Raw genomic sequence first — 14,497 nt, 5'->3', positions numbered from 1 at the left:
GGCAGACTTTATTTTAAATTTTAAAGTCTCCTTAAATGTTACATACCAAGAATTTGGTATCAAATTAATTGTTGTAATAAATCCCACAACTTCCAGTTGTTGGATTTAATATAACTTGTTCAGGTAAAAAGTTTAGACTTTACCTAAAATGTTGCCAATTTCAGCTCTGCATTGTTTTTGCTGCTGTGCTCTGATTGGCCAGCCTGCAGCCGCTTCTGCCAGGCTGCCTTGATGAGGTGTGAAGTGGCCTGGCTTCACACAAAGGAATGTGCTTGGGGGAGAGAATCTCCCCTCAGCAGATGGTGAGGCAGGAAGGGGGAGGGCTGCCAAACTGGTCTTCAAAGGCAGAGAAGGACATCTGGAGCACCCAGCAACACCCCCACATCCTGCAACCCCAGACAATTAGGTGCCCCCTTGATTAGGTTAGGAGAGGGCAGGAGAGGGGTGTGTTTATGATTTTTAGCCACACCAGTGGGTGGGCTCAGCCAGATGTAACCTCCAAAAATCAAATTAATCCATGTTGGATTTTTAGAGACTGTTGCCTTCTGGGATGGATTTTTGCCACACTTCCCAGGAAGTGGTCATCACAGGGGGACGACCCTGTCCCTGATTGGAGAACCAGGGCCCTCCTGCTTTTCACCCAGGAGCAAGGATAAAACTGGCAGACCTTCCCCCACACCTCAGATCCCCACCAAATTTCAAGAAGAAGGAACTAAAGGAGAAGAAGGACTGCCCTGCTGGACCCCTGGCCTGCACCTGGAACCTGCACTCAGAAGGACTGCACCAGCTGCACACTTGGGCTTCACCACAAGAAGGACTTTGCCTGGCTTCAACTGGTTCAAGGAGGGACTCCCTGTTTGCTACAGGTGAAAAATTGCTATCCAGAGTCCCCTGCACCAACTCCTGAAAAAGTGACCAGCTGACCACTGTCCAGTGGCCAAAAAGGAGTTTGCGCCAGGTGCATTCTGGGAGTTGAAGTCCGCACCCCCCAAGGACCATCACAGAACTTCTGGACCCTTGGGGTGAGCTGTGGACCCCAAAAGAACCTTAAAAGAACATCTGGGTGAAGCCCCAGAAGTTTGGAGAAGATTTTAAAAAATTTGTAAAAAAGCTCCAGAGAGGGACCGACCCGCCGCGGAAATTCTAGCCGGCTTGCCTCAACCGCGACACGGCCTGACTTCGTGGTTCGTCCCGGTAAAGAAAAACATCCGAAAAAGAGACTAAGGTGGTCATTCTGACCTCGGCGGTAAAAGGCGCCTACCGCCGATCAGAAATCCTCCATAATTCCGCCGCGGTCGCGTTAACCCGCCACGGTCATTCTGACCCGCAGCAGCCAAACCTCCGAAAATCCGACAGCCACAACAGACCGCCAGACCAGCGGTCGGCGGAAAAGTGGAGGTGACCAAACCTCCACCGTCACGCCAACAGAAATACGCCCATGCCATTACGACCCACGAATCCACGCGGCGGTCTTTCAAACGCGGTTTTCCATTGGCGGTACACACCGCCGCGGTCAGAATACACACAAACGAACAAAACTCAGCCACATTGGCCGATTTGAATTCCACACACCTGATACACATACACACACCACTCCCACACACACAATACAATATAAAACACACACCCACATCACCCACAAACCCCTTCGACCAAAATCCAAAAAGAAGCACTGAGAGACACAGCAGCGATCACAGAACACCATCACACAGAGGCACACTACACCATCACCCACACAATATCCACACACAAAACAACACACACCACCACACTCAACACACTTAACTACACATACTCCACCCCACACATCATACACACCACTCCATGGCACCCCAAAGACACCCCCGCTTCTCAGACGAAGAACTCAGGGTCATGGTGGAGGAAATCGTTCGGGTAGAGCCCCAGCTCTTCGGCACACAGATCCAATACACCAGCATTGCCCGGAGGACGGAGCTATGGCAGAGGATTGTCGACAGGGTCAACGCTGTGGGACAGCACCCCAGAAATCGGGAAGACATCAGGAAGCGATGGAACGACCTACGGGGGAAGGTGCGTTCCATGGTATCCAGGCACAACATCGCCGTGCAGAAGACTGGCGGAGGACCCCCACCTCAACCCCCACAATTTACAACATGGGAGGAGGAAGTCTTGAACATCCTGCATCCTGACGGCCTCGCAGGAGTCGGCGGAGGAATGGATTCTGGTAAGTTGAAGCTTCAATACTGCTTCCCCCCCACCTGCATGCGAAATCATACCCCAACCCTCACCCCCATCCTCGAACCCCCACCCTCACCCCCACCCCCATCCTCACCCCCACCCTCACCCCCACCACCATCCTCACCCCCACCACCATCCTCACCCCCACCACCATCCTCACCCCCACCCCCAGCACACCTATTCCCTGCCAATGTCTCACCATCACAACCCACACATCCCAAAACCTAGGCCTGCATGCGTCCACTAAGCATGGACACCCATCACCAAAGCATGCCCAATGCATATACACATCCCCCCCACAAGCCACCCTCACCAAAGCCCCCACACACGAATGCCAGCACTTGGGGACACGGGAACCCACAGATACACCCATATGGCACACATTGAAACTATAACCATACCTCTATACCCCTGCAGGACCCGACCGCCAACACACAGCCACGGAGGGCCCAGAATTCTCCACACCCCCCACCCAAGAGGCCGTCAGCGATGACAGCAGCTCTGTCGACCTGGACACTGATGACCAGCCCGGACCATCGGGGACCTCTGGACAGTCGGTTCCCCTCACACAGGCACAGGCCACTACAGACCCAAACCCCTCTGGGAACACCAGCACAGCTCCCACCCAGCGGGCCCATGCCTCTGTCTCCAGGGCGCGTCAATCTGCGGTGTGTCTACCACTACAGGGCACCCAGGATAACCCACCACCCCAACAACAACAGGGACCTGGGGGCAGTGGTAGTGGGCACACCGGCCAGGGGGCAGAGGCCCAGGGAAACAGGGCAACTCGGAGGGCAGCTGTGCGACAGGGGGGGACGGGCCCAGGGAACCAACTCTCCACGAGGCCCTCACCACCATCATGGGAGCATACAACCGCTCCCAGGAGACGATGGCGACGGTACTGGCCAGGTTCCAGGAGATCCAGGTACTGCAGGAGGAACACTATTGGGGGTACAGGGAGGACATCAGAGCCCTCACCTCCACCCTGGTTACCATGGTAGGGCTGCTGCAGGAACTCATCAACACCAGGAAGGACACTCAACAACAACAAAGGGCCCCTGCCACTAGCCTGGACCAAGAACAGCCAACCACCTCCGCCGGCGCTAGTGGACAGGAGGCCCCCGCACAACAGCAGCCCACCAGACCCCCACCTCCTGCAGGAGAAGAACCACCCCGCAAGAGGGCCCTGAGATCTCGCAAGAAGACAGAGTAGGATGTCAAGACCCCCGCCAGCAAAGGATACCACCTGATGTCATCCCACTGTCCCACATTGTCACCCTGTCCATCCTTGAACTGCCCATGCTCCATCTCTCCACAGGCCTATGGACAATGCACCTGTGTGACTGTTACTCTGGACTCTGCCATGGACATTCCTTCACCATAGCCCCCACCCCCTTGAAACCACCCATCCCATTTTGAGCACTGAAATAAACACCTATTTTGCACAAAACTATCTGGAGTCTGGCTGTGAGTTCAAAATATTGTAATTGACATGACAGTGCAAATATGTCCTTGTACATAGTGAAGTCAACAAACAGCTGCCACAAAGCTGTAGTCCATGGGGAAACGAAGCACAGGACTCGTAGTGGGGACCCCAGATCTGAAATAGGGAGGGAAAAGCCACAACTCAGTCATCATACACTGGGGCAAATAGACAGGCAGCAGAGATGCAGGAGAGTATTTTACATTTACTAAATTATGTTTGAATTGTTACCTGTGTCCTATTGGAAGTACTGTGCAATGATTCTGTCCCTGTTGTCTGTTTCATCCCCGTCGTCTTCCTCCTCTTCACTCTCCACAGGTTCCACAGCTGCCACAACACCACCATCTGGACCATCCTCCTGCAGGAAAGGCACCTGGCGGCGCAAAGCCAGGTTGTGAAGCATGCAGCAGGCCACGATGATGTGACACACCTTCTTAGGTGAGTACATTAGGGATCCACCTGTCATATGCAGGCACCGAAACCTGGCCTTTAGGAGGCCGAAGGTGCGTTCGATCACCCTCCTAGTACGCCCATGGGCCTCATTGTACCGTTCCTCTGCCCTGGTCCGGGGATTCCTTACTGGGGTCAGTAGCCACGACAGGTTGGGGTACCCAGAGTCCCCCAATAGCCATACACGGTGTCTCTCTAGCTGTTCCATCACGTAAGGGATGCTGCTATTCCTTAGGATGTAGGCGTCATGCACTGACCCAGGGAATTTGGCATTTACATGCGAGATGTACTGGTCAGCCAAACACACCACCTGGATGTTCATGGAATGGTAACTTTTTCTGTTCCTGTACACCTGCTCCCTGTCTCTTGGGGGAACCAAAGCCACATGGGTCCCATCAATGGCACCAATGACGTTGGGAATATGTCCAAGGGCATAGAAATCACCCTTCACTGTAGCCAATTCGCCCACCTCAGGGAAAAGGATGTAGCTCCTCATGTATTTCATCAGGGCAGACAACACTCTGGATAACACCTTCGAAAACATGGGCTGAGACATCCCATAAGCAATTCCCACTGTTGTCTGAAATTACCCACTTGCCAAGAAATGGAGTACTGACAGGACCTGCACCAGAGGGGGAATCCCTGTGGGTTGGCGGATGGGGGACATCAGGTCGGGCTCCAGCTGGGCACACAGTTCATGTATAGTGGCACGGTCAAGCCGGTAGGTCAGGATAATGTGGCGTGCTTCCATTGTCGACAGGTCCACCAGCGGCCTGTACACGGGAGGATTCATCCGTCTCCTCGCCAAACCCAGCGGACGGTGCCTAGGAAGGACAACATGGAGCACACAGTCAAGCAACCCACAGGTACGTACTCACAGCTTGCACAGTAAACGATTCTCTATGCAGTGAATGGCGTGTCTGAGTGGCTATGCAAGGCCTAGGCCTGTGTGACGCAGTTGAAATTGAGCCATGTGGACCCTTGAAATGGCGGCTGCCTGACCTGTGAAGTGTGACAATGGGATGTGAGGTCAATGCGCTGGCGTGGCACACCGCGGCGGTCGGCGGTCGAAGACCGCGGCGCGAAGCCGCATTGGTTAACATTGAAGCCTATGGGTTTCAGGAGCCAATGGCGAAGGGCGCCGGCGGTGGCGGTACGCACCGCCGCGGTACGCACCGCCGCGGGCGTGACCGCCATTTTCTATCTACTTATTCACTCGCGACTTGAACTTTCACAGGAGAGGACCTATACTGCAAGTGTTGCTGTGACCTCGGTCTGGAAGGGACAATGGCTGCTGCGCCTGGGGAAAGGGCCCCTGCCTTCACTGGAGAAGAGTTGGAGAAACTTGTGGATGGGGTCCTCCCCCAGTATGCGCTACTCTACGGTCCTCCAGACCAACAAGTGAGTTTAATTCAATATGGATTTGGGGCCACTGGCTGGCTTGGGGGCCTGGCGGGGGGCCTGGCGGGGATGGGGGGCATGTTGGGCCTGGCGGGGGGCCTGGCGGGGGGCCTGGCGGGGATGGGGGGCATGTTGGGCCTGGCGGGGGGGCCTGGCGGGGGGCCTGGCGGGGATGGGGGGCATGTTGGGCCTGGCGGGGGGCCTGGCGGGGGGCCTGGTGGGGGGCCTGGCAGGGATGGGGGGCATGTTGGGCCTGGTGGGGGGGCCTGGCGGGGGGCCTGGCGGGGATGGGGGGCATGTTGGGCCTGGCGGGGGGCCTGGCGGGGATGGGGGGCATGTTGGGCCTGGCGGGGGGCCTGGCGGGGGGCCTGGCGGGGATGGGGGGCATGTTGGGCCTGGCGGGGGGCCTGGTGGGGATGGGGGGCATGTTGGGCCTGGCGGGGGGCATGGCGGGGGGCCTGGCGGGGATGGGGGGCATGTTGGGCCTGGCGGGGGCATGGCGGGGGCCTGGCGGGGATGGGGGGCGTTGGGCCACTGGCAACGGAAATGCAGACAAACTTGAACGTGGTATTTCTCCCTCCCTGTACGTGTCACATAGGTCCGCGCCCATGAGAAGATTGGGATTTGGCGTGCCATCGCCAAGGAAGTCCGGACCCTGGGGGTCCACCATCGACGGGGCACCCACTGCCGCAAGAGGTGGGAGGACATCCGCCGCGGGACCAAGAAGACCACCGAGTCTCTGCTGGGGATGGCCTCCCAACGTAGGCGGGGTGCCTGCCGTCAACTGACCCCCCTGATGTTCCGGATCCTGGTGGTGGCCTACCCTGATTTGGATGGGCGCGTGAGGGCAGCACAGCAGACACAAGGGGGTGAGTACAAGCATAATCTACTCTGTTGTCGCGCAGTGGAGGTGTCTGGGTGGGGGAGGAGGGCTGTGGGACCCCCTAGGCCAGGGCGATATCTGTAGGCTGGGCACCCCCGTAAGCCCCTGTGTCCCCAGCCACCACCCTCAGTAGTGTGCCAGTACAGCCATCCCTGGGCCGTGTCATCCATGGGTGCAGTTGTCAACTCTAGGCGTGTAGGGCATGTTCCACGGAATGCGTAGGGGACCCCAAGTGCGCAACTTAGTGCAGGGGGCATCTGTGTCTGTCATGTCCGCTAACTGTACCGGTGATCCATGTACTCAAAATCTCTTTATTTCTCTCTCCCCCCCCCCTTTTTGTTTGTCTTTCTGTGCTTGTGTGCATCAGCATCATCAGGGGGAGGAGAAGTGGCATCGGGGCAGGAGGGAGCTGCATCTCACATGGCCCAGGAGGGCCATGCCACAGAGTCTGACTGGACCAGTGAGACGGAGGGCGAGGGGAGCTCCACAACGGGGACGGCTGGACCCTGCAGCGACACAGACACGTCCTCGGAAGGGAGCTCCCTTGCGGGGGTGGCACCATCCGTGCCCCCCGCCATTACAGGTACAGCCGCCACCCAGCGCACCATCTCCGCCCTCCCAGCAGCCCCTCAGCGTTCGCCCCGTGCCCGCTCTGCCAGGAAGCCGGGCATCTCCTTCGCCCCAGGCACCTCAGGCCCTGCCCCTGTTACCCCCGCTGCCCTCAGTGAGGAGGTCATTGACCTCCTCCGAACGCTCATTGTTGGGCAGACTACCCTTTTGAATGCCATCCAGGGGGTGGAGAGGGAGGTTCATCGCAGCAATGCGTACCTGGAGGGCATTCATTCGGGTCAGGCTGCCCATCAGCGATCGTTCCAGGCTCTGGCCTCAGCACTGACGGCAGCCATTGTCCCTGTCTCCTGCCTCCCTCTACTAACTCCCTCCTCCCAGTCTCCTGTTCCTCTGCCTGTCCCACCCACACCATCAGACCAGCCTGCACACACCTCAACACCCAAGAGCAGCTCATCCAAACATAAGCACCACAGATCACGCAGACATTCACACAAGCAACATTCCGATGCAGACATGCCAACAGTCACTACCACCTCTGTGACCCCCACCTCCTCGTCTCCCTCCTCCCTCCCTGTGACGTCTACACTCACACCTTCATTCACCTCACCATCAGCCAGTGTTTCCATCACCAGCACACCCTCCAGTACAGTCCGCACACGTGCAGTCACCACCCCCACTGCCATTTACACGTCCTCTGTGTCCTCTCCCACTGTGTCTGTCACCCCCTCTTCCACACCACACAAACGCAGCCACCCACCCACCCAACAGCCATCCACCTCACGACAGCCTCCCGCTCCTGCACCTGCACCCAAAGACAGCAAACTTGTCTCGCCTACAACCACATCCTCTCCCTCCACTCCCATACCCACTGTACCTACCACTATCCATTGTCCCAGGAAAATCTATCTCTCTACTGCTACCTTCTTTCCTGACCCTGAGCCCCCCCCTCCTTCTCGTCGGGGTAAGAAGAGCACCTCAGCCACCACCAGCCCTGCAGCCCCCTTGACAAGGGTGCAGGGGTATTGGAGCCCACCAGCCCGCAGGTCTGGATCTTCGCCCAGCAGCAAGGGGACAGCCAGCCCACCCCCTGGGAAGAGGAGCAGAAGGCGGAAGGGCCGCCGCAGGAGCCCGGGTTCTATATCCCCCCAGGACACTAGCCAGCCACCGTCAACAGCCACAGCTCCAAAGGGAGGAAAGGGCCACAGACTCCCGACTAAGGAGGGCAAGGGCAGCAAGGCGGAGAAGTCAGGCAGCAGGCCTGCTGCCCATGGAGGACCCGTCACAGCTGCCCAGGAGGAGCCCGCAACCCCCATAGCCGCTGCCCAGGGAGGAACCGTCACAGCTGCCCAGGGAGAGCCCACCACCCCCATAGCCGCTGCCCAGGGAGGAACCGTCACAGCTGCCCAGGGAGAGCCCACCACCCCCATAGCCGCTGCCCAGGGAGGACCCAGCCCAGCTGGCCAGGAGGGCCCCACCACCCACAGCCCAGGTGGGCATTGAAGGAGCACCATCCCCGCTGCCCAGGAGGACACCACCAGGCAATGAGCAGTTGGCCATAGAATGGCCGCCGTCTCCAGCACCGCTCCGCTGGGGACCGCCGTCTCAAGAACCGCTGAACTGGGCCCTTCAAGGCAAGAACCGCTGAACTGGGCCCTTCAAGGCAAGAACCGCTGAACTGGGCCCCGCCGTCTCCAGCACCGCTCCTCTGGGGACCGCCGTCTCAAGAACCGCTGAACTGGGCCCTTCAAGGCAAGAACCACTGAACTGGGCCCTTCAAGGCAAGAACCGCTGAACTGGGCCCTTCAAGGCAAGAACCGCTGAACTGGGTCCTTCAAGGCAAGAACCGCTGAACTGGGCCCTTCAAGGCAAGAACCGCTGAACTGGGCCCTTCAAGGCAAGAACCGCTGAACTGGGCCCTTCAAGGCAAGAACCGCTGAACTGGGCCCCGCCGTCTCCAGCACCGCTCCGCTGGGGACGGCCGTCTCAAGAACCGCTGAACTGGGCCCTTCAAGGCAAGAACCGCTGAACTGGGCCCTTCAAGGCAAGAACCGCTGAACTGGGCCCTTCAAGGCAAGAACCGCTGAACTGGGCCCCGCCGTCTCCAGCACCGCTCCGCTGGGGACCGCCGTCTCAAGAACCGCTGAACTGGGCCCTTCAAGGCAAGAACCGCTGAACTGGGCCCTTCAAGGCAAGAACCGCTGAACTGGGCCCTTCAAGGCAAGAACCGCTGAACTGGGCCCTTCAAGGCAAGAACCGCTGAACTGGGCCCTTCAAGGCAAGAACCGCTGAACTGGGCCCCGCCGTCTCCAGCACCGCTCCGCTGGGGACCGCCGTCTCAAGAACCGCTGAACTGGGCCCTTCAAGGCAAGAACCGCTGAACTGGGCCCTTCAAGGCAAGAACCGCTGAACTGGGCCCTTCAAGGCAAGAACCGCTGAACTGGGCCCCGCCGTCTCCAGCACCGCTCCGCTGGGGACCGCCGTCTCAAGAACCGCTGAACTGGGCCCTTCAAGGCAAGAACCGCTGAACTGGGCCCTTCAAGGCAAGAACCGCTGAACTGGGCCCTTCAAGGCAAGAACCGCTGAACTGGGCCCCGCCGTCTCCAGCACCGCTCCGCTGGGGACCGCCGTCTCAAGAACCGCTGAACTGGGCCCTTCAAGGCAAGAACCGCTGAACTGGGCCCTTCAAGGCAAGAACCGCTGAACTGGGCCCTTCAAGGCAAGAACCGCTGAACTGGGCCCTTCAAGGCAAGAACCGCTGAACTGGGCCCCGCCGTCTCCAGCACCGCTCCGCTGGGGACCGCCGTCTCAAGAACCGCTGAACTGGGCCCTTCAAGGCAAGAACCGCTGAACTGGGCCCTTCAAGGCAAGAACCGCTGAACTGGGCCCTTCAAGGCAAGAACCGCTGAACTGGGCCCTTCAAGGCAAGAACCGCTGAACTGGGCCCTTCAAGGCAAGAACCGCTGAACTGGGCCCCGCCGTCTCCAGCACCGCTCCGCTGGGGACCGCCGTCTCAAGAACCGCTGAACTGGGCCCTTCAAGGCAAGAACTGCTGAACTGGGCCCTTCAAGGCAAGAACCGCTGAACTGGGCCCTTCAAGGCAAGAACCGCTGAACTGGGCCCTTCAAGGCAAGAACCGCTGAACTGGGCCCTTCAGGCAAGAACCGCTGAACTGGGCCCTTCAAGGCAAGAACCGCTGAACTGGGCCCCGCCGTCTCCAGCACCGCTCCGCTGGGGACCGCCGTCTCAAGAACCGCTGAACTGGGCCCTTCCAGGCAAGAACCGCTGGCCCTTTGGCAGACGTGGCAGGGCAGGATCTGTCTCGGGCAGGGCTGCAGGATGTCCTCTGGCCAACATGCCTCCTCCAGTGGCAGTGGAGTCTGTTATGGACTGTTTGGACTGTGGCTTTGCACTCCCCAGGATGGCCCAGTGGGCAGGCCACCCACTGTATGGACTGTATGGACTGTGGCTTTGCACTCCCCAGGATGGCCCAGTGGGCAGGCCACCCACGGTATGGACTGTATGGACTGTGGCTTTGCACTCCCCAGGATGGCCTAGTGGGCAGGCCACCCACGGTATGGACTGTATGGACTGTGGCTTTGCACTCCCCAGGATGGCCCAGTGGGCAGGCCACCCACTGTATGGACTGTATGGACTGTGGCTTTGCACTCCCCAGGATGGGCCAGTGGTCATGGAGTCCCCTCGTGGATCTGGCGTCGTGTACTCAAGTGGCTGAGGTGCCCGCCCTTCCCTTCCCCCTGAGGTGCCTGTCCTTTTTTCTTTCTGATGCCCCTGCAGTGTTCTCTCCGTGGAGTTCTTGTCGTGGGACTGGGCCTTGCCCCTTTGCTCAGGACCCCTGTGGTCCACGGACAGTGGTTGGACTACATATAGTAGATGTATATATTTTGTACATAGTTTATTTATTTATTTGGATTACTGCTGTCCATTTTTCAATATATCTGCCCGTTTAAGATCTCTTCTTTTGGTCTTTGCATTATTTCGGAGGGGGGGGTTTGTGGGTTGTGACAGTGATCTGTGGGAATGCATTGATGTGTGTGTTGTAGTGGGTGTGGGTGGGTGGGTGTGTGCCGGTAATCTTTTCCCTCCCTGTGTCGTAGGTGCAGTACTCACCGATGTCTTCCGCGCCGCCGGGCGTGCTCCTGGTACAGGAGCAGGTATAGGAGTGCGGGGATGACCTGTAACTCGGGTTCCATACTGCCGGAATCTCGCGTGGAGTATGTGGAGGTGAGCGTTTTCCCGTTCGTAGTCTGTTTCCGCCGTGTTTTTATCGGCGGTGCTCCTGCCCCGGAAAAGGTGGCGGATTGGTGGGTCGTGATAGGGTGGGCGGTACATTGTCTGCCGCCTGGCTGTTGGCGTGACCGCCGCGCTGTTTGTTTGTTCCGCCGTGGCGGGCGGAGTGTTAATGCGGCGGGCTGTGTTGGCGGTTCCCGCCAGGGTCAGAATTGCATATTTTGGACCGCCGGCCTGTTGGCGGGTTGGCCGCCGCTTTATCACCGACCGCCAGGGTCAGAATGAGGGCCTAAGTCCGAACGTAAAAAGTTGACCGGGACCTCCCAGCCATCGTATCCGAGAAGGGCTCCACGGACGTCGGATCAAGATCCAGGTTTACCCCGGTCGAAGGATTTTCATCTCGAAAAAACGACTAAGTCCGAAGGTAAAAATCTCCACCGAGGAAACCCACATCGCGTATCCGGACAAGGGCTCCAGGAGGTCGGATTCAACTGGCAGGTTCGTCCCGGTGAAGAAAAACTTCAAAATAAAGACTAAGTCAGAAGGTAACTTTTTAACCGAGGCCTCCCGCGACTTGTAGCCGAGCAGGGCTCCATCGCGGTCGGCCTGAAACTTTGACTTTGCCCCGGTCCTGGTGCAACCAGATGACCCGATTTCTAAGCGCTAGAAAAATAATAATTCTTTAAAAATTCATATCTCCGGTTCCCCTGAACCGATTTTAATCGTTTTTGTGTCATTTTAAAGATAAAAATATAAACTATTTTTATAAATTGGTTTTGGATTTTTAAACTGTTTCCTGTGTTTTATTTAATTACTGTTTTGTGATATTTGAATGCTTTACACACTGTCTCCTAAATTAAGCCTTGACGCTCGTTGCCAAGCTACCAAGGGTTGAGCTGGGATTAATTTACTGAGACCTAACTGTACCTAGGTGGAGGTTAGTGGCTTGTTGCTAGGTGTAGGTACCTACCTGCCCTTACCAATAACCCATTTTCCAACAGTATGCATGTTGGATTACTGTTTTCAGGCATTATGGGGGTGATTCTGACCATGGCGGACGGCGGTCGCCGCCCGCCAAGCGGTTCCCGCCGAAAGACCGCTCCGCGTTCAAAAGACCGCGGCGGTCATTCTGGCTTTCCCACTGGGCCGGCGGGCGACCGCCGAAAGTCCGCCCGCCAGCCCAGCGGGAAACACCCTTCCCACGAGGACGCCGGCTCAGAATGGAGCCGGCGGAGTGGGAAGGTGCGACGGGTGCAGTTGCACCCGTCGCAAATTTCAGTGTCTGCAAAGCAGACACTGAAATTCTTCGTGGGGCCCTCTTACGGGGGCCCCCGGAGTGCCCATGCCATTGGCATGGGCACTGCAGGGCCCCCCAGGGGCCCCGCGGCACCCCCTACCGCCATCCTGTTCCTGGCGGGAGAACCGCCAGGAACCGGATGGCGGTAGGGGGTGTCAAAATCCCCAGGGCGGCGGAGCGCGCTCCGCCGCCATGGAGGATTCTCAAGGGCAGCGGGAAGTCGGCGGTACACCAGCTGGCCAGGAGGGCCCCACCACCCACAGCCCAGGTGGGCATTGAAGGAGCACCATCCCCGCTGCCCAGGAGGGCACCACCAGGCAATGAGCAGTTGGCCATAGAATGGCCGCCGTCTCCAGCACCGCTCCGCTGGGGACCGCCGTCTCAAGAACCGCTGAACTGGGCCCTTCAAGGCAAGAACCGCTGAACTGGGCCCTTCAAGGCAAGAACCGCTGAACTGGGCCCCGCCGTCTCCAGCACCGCTCCGCTGGGGACCGCCGTCTCAAGAACCGCTGAACTGGGCCCTTCAAGGCAAGAACCACTGAACTGGGCCCTTCAAGGCAAGAACCGCTGAACTGGGCCCTTCAAGGCAAGAACCGCTGAACTGGGTCCTTCAAGGCAAGAACCGCTGAACTGGGCCCTTCAAGGCAAGAACCGCTGAACTGGGCCCTTCAAGGCAAGAACCGCTGAACTGGGCCCTTCAAGGCAAGAACCGCTGAACTGGGCCCCGCCGTCTCCAGCACCGCTCCGCTGGGGACCGCCGTCTCAAGAACCGCTGAACTGGGCCCTTCAAGGCAAGAACCGCTGAACTGGGCCCTTCAAGGCAAGAACCGCTGAACTGGGCCCTTCAAGGCAAGAACCGCTGAACTGGGCCCCACCGTCTCCAGCACCGCTCCGCTGGGGACCGCCGTCTCAAGAACCGCTGAACTGGGCCCTTCAAGGCAAGAACCGCTGAACTGGGCCCTTCAAGGCAAGAACCGCTGAACTGGGCCCTTCAAGGCAAGAACCGCTGAACTGGGCCCTTCAAGGCAAGAACCGCTGAACTTGGCCCTTCAAGGCAAGAACCGCTGAACTGGGCCCCGCCGTCTCCAGCACCGCTCCGCTGGGGACCGCCGTCTCAAGAACCGCTGAACTGGGCCCTTCAAGGCAAGAACCGCTGAACTGGGCCCTTCAAGGCAAGAACCGCTGAACTGGGCCCTTCAAGGCAAGAACCGCTGAACTGGGCCCCGCCGTCTCCAGCACCGCTCCGCTGGGGACCGCCGTCTCAAGAACCGCTGAACTGGGCCCTTCAAGGCAAGAACCGCTGAACTGGGCCCTTCAAGGCAAGAACCGCTGAACTGGGCCCTTCAAGGCAAGAACCGCTGAACTGGGCCCCGCCGTCTCCAGCACCGCTCCGCTGTGGACCGCCGTCTCAAGAACCGCTGAACTGGGCCCTTCAAGGCAAGAACCGCTGAACTGGGCCCTTCAAGGCAAGAACCGCTGAACTGGGCCCTTCAAGGCAAGAACCGCTGAACTGGGCCCCGCCATCTCCAGCACCGCTCCGCTGGGGACCGCCGTCTCAAGAACCGCTGAACTGGGCCCTTCAAGGCAAGAACCGCTGAACTGGGCCCTTCAAGGCAAGAACCGCTGAACTGGGCCCTTCAAGGCAAGAACCGCTGAACTGGGCCCCGCCGTCTCCAGCACCGCTCCGCTGGGGACCGCCGTCTCAAGAACCGCTGAACTGGGCCCTTCAAGGCAAGAACCGCTGAACTGGGCCCTTCAAGGCAAGAACCGCTGAACTGGGCCCTTCAAGGCAAGAACCGCTGAACTGGGCCCTTCAAGGCAAGAACCGCTGAACTGGGCCCTTCAAGGCAAGAACCGCTGAACTGGGCCCTTCAAGGCAAGAACCGCTGAACTGGGCCCCGCCGTCTCCAGCACCGCTCCGCTGGGGACCGCCGTCTCAAGAACCGCT

The sequence above is a fragment of the Pleurodeles waltl genome, chromosome 3_1, assembly GCF_031143425.1.
Source record: "Pleurodeles waltl isolate 20211129_DDA chromosome 3_1, aPleWal1.hap1.20221129, whole genome shotgun sequence".
Lineage (NCBI taxonomy): Eukaryota > Metazoa > Chordata > Amphibia > Caudata > Salamandridae > Pleurodeles > Pleurodeles waltl.
This window is presented reverse-complemented; position numbering follows the sequence as displayed.